Genomic DNA, 3,307 nt, shown 5'->3' on the forward strand with positions numbered 1-3,307 from the left:
CACACTCTGACTCGATGCTCATAGTCCGAATCCCAACATATCTTCCTATGCCTGTCAACAGAACTTCTAACTTTCCAATAAGTTTGTCCCGACAGAAAAGAGACTTTGGTATTGTTGCAGCAGCCGTCGCCATCATCGCAGCACTAGCAGCTTCTGCCCTGGCCGCTGGGATCGCCATTTCCACGTCGGTTCAAACAGCCCATACCCTCAATAACCTTAGTGCTTTAACAGCTCAGGCCTTAGATACACAACAACAAATCAACACATATCTCCGATTAGCCATACTAAACTTAAATCAACAAACCTTTTTATTACAAGAGCAGGTAGATCTCCTCTGGAACCTCCAGGGAGTCTCCTGCCTTCCTCCTTTCAATAGCATATGTGTAACACCGTGGAAAGTAAAAAATGCCTCAGAAGCAATCAGAACCCTAAATAACTATATAAAAGAAGGATGGTCCCCCGCTTTTGATAACTATACCTGCAGCCTATTACACACTATCCAAATTAGTTGGAGCTATTATAGGAGACACATTTCTCCAAGGTCTTACTAGCTTCTGGTCTCTCATCAGATCATGGGGAGGCACCGTCGCGGTGTTCCTCCTCATAGGCCTTGTCGGCCTCACCTTCCTCCGAGTTCTCTGGAACCGTGTGGTGACCACACAAAAACATCAAATTCTTTTAGCCCAAGCACTCCATAATCCCGCTGATGAAGTTTGGATGTCTATAGTACACCAGTTATAAAGAGAGCTCTCCATGACGGGCAACTGGGAATACTGAGGAGGACACGACCTAAGACAGGCACTCCCCAGAGCAGGTAAGGGGAGGTAGCCAATGACGGGCAACTTGTCCCCAGGTCCCTGACCTAAGACAGAGACTCTCTTATCTTTAAAAAATAAAAAGGGAGGAGATGTAAGGGTTAACAGAAATATTAAACTACATCGTAAGAGGAAGTGCTAGCCTAATGCAACCCCCACGTGAAAAGGCCAAATAAAGAGACCAGTGCTGGTAAGTAAACAGGATAGAAGTAGCTACATTGTATAAGACTGAGACAGAAACGCAGAGCACAGCGCAGGGCCCCTCCCGTCAGAACAGCATAACCACTCCCCCTGTACTAACCCTATATAAGATTGTACCGATCCCAAATAAACAGCTTCGGCTCAGCCTTCTCCCTATACTGTATGAGTGGTTGTGTGATTGTGTCCACCCTTTCCCTTTCCTTCTCCCTCTCATAGCCGATCACGAACTCCCCGACACCGCCTGCCGGTCGGGCAGTGTCAAATCTGAACTCATTTCCACTAATCAACTACTTTTCCTGCAGTTTTTAAACATTTTTATAAATGAAGACAGAAACCTGGGAATCAACTCTGATTCTTTTTATTCCCTTGTATCTACTCCTTCCCACTTACTTAGATCGTCGTCTTTTCACGGTGCTACTGACCTGATTGGGGCCAATCTGTCTTCACCTTCATACCAGCTCCCTATGCTGCCCCTTTGCTACTTATCTTCCACGCGACTTCCAGAGACCCAGCTAGTTTATCTCTTCAGCCTCATGTCTCACTTTTTATTTTCCACATCATTTTGCTCTTTTCTCATAACCCTTTCTTGAATACAGCATGACTGTGGCTGCCATCTTGCAACCATGAGATGACCTTCAAGAGGAAGTCTTATGCTAAGGACGGCAGAACAGAGAGATGGGATAAATCTGTACCATTGACATTACCGTGCCATTATGTCAGCCCTGAACTAGTTATCTGGCTTTTCTCAAAAGAATAGCCCCTCAACTATTTAAGCTACTAATGACTGAGGTATGTGTGATCCTAGTGATACATCAAAACCTAGACAAAGGAATAAAAATATAGGTGGTGGTGGATCGGTGCCCGTAGCTCAGCAGCTAGGGTACCAGCCACGTACACTGGAGCTGACAGGTTTGAACCCAGCCCAGGCCTCCCAAACGACAACTACAAAATAATAGCTGGGCGTTATGGTGAGCACTTGTAGTTCCAGCTACTTGGAAGGCTAAGGCAAGAGAACCGCTTAAATCCAAGGATTTGAGGTTGCTGTGAGCTGTGATGCCAAGGCACTCTACCGAGGGTGACATAGTGAGACTGTCTCAAAAAAAAAATATATATATATATGTATATATCTATATATATATGAGTGGTATTTTCCAGAGACAGAAATGGCATTTATTCCACCAAAAGTATAGCCTGGGTTGGGCAATATTAATGCCAACTGTTTAATTCCTTTTACATGTGGATAAAGTCTCATGAAAGCAAACACAGATGGCTGTTATCAATAAATCCCATGTTGGTATGAACCAGAGTTCATTAAACATACTAAAGAATGTAAATTTTGATGACAGGATAAGCTAATTGACACACTGTGTGACATACAAGTTGGACAGTGTTGTAGGGGGATCCTGGGCATCATGAGTACTTGAAACGGAGACAGGAGAATCCAGAAGAGAAAGATGCAAAGAGTGGCAAGGGATCCTGGGGCCACCTTTAATTACTGCTTTATTGGGAAAGTTCTTTTTTTCTTTTTTTTTTTAGAATAAATGGATTGATTCTATGTGTCTGCATGTGTTCCCCCCCAAGTTCACATACTGAAACCTAATGCCTAAAATAAAGTATTAAGAGGTGGGACTTTTATTTAGGTGAGTAGGTCCTGAGGGGAGCTTGTTTGGTACTTCTAGGACACAGCATGACCACACACACCATCTTCGAAGCAGAGAGCAGCCCCTCACCAGACACCTAGTCTGCTGGCAACTTATCTTGGACTTCCCAGCCTCCAGAACTCAGAGAAATAAATGTGTACTGTTTATACATTACTCAGTCTAAGGTATTTTGTTATAGCAATCTAAACAAAAACAGCTGATTTAAAAAATGACCATAATAGAAGGATTTGGTAGCCCGATAGTACTCTTATTACATGAAAAAGAAAAAAAAACTGATTTAGTCTATTTCAGAACGTTTTGACATGTACATATGAAGATGTATGTTTGCCTTCATGGTTCCCGAAGGCAGCTGCTTAACCCTGAATCCTGCCCAGTTTTCCTGCAGCTTTCTGTAGGAAGGTTTCCTCATGCCCCCAGCACCCACTTAGCCTGGCTGTCAGGTTACAGCTGCTCTCAGGCTCTGGTCTTGGGCAATACACAAGGGGGTACAAAACCAAGAGATGACTTTGAATGAGACTGCTATATTCTGGCAGCAGGCCAACAATAGTCAATCCCAACTTTCATCTTAAGAGCAAAGGGTGATTAATATTAGTGTATGGAAAATGGGCACTTACACAAAATACAGGATCA

The sequence above is a fragment of the Otolemur garnettii genome, unplaced genomic scaffold, assembly GCF_000181295.1.
Source record: "Otolemur garnettii isolate 467f Iridium unplaced genomic scaffold, OtoGar3 scaffold00001, whole genome shotgun sequence".
Classification (NCBI taxonomy): Eukaryota; Metazoa; Chordata; class Mammalia; order Primates; family Galagidae; genus Otolemur; species Otolemur garnettii.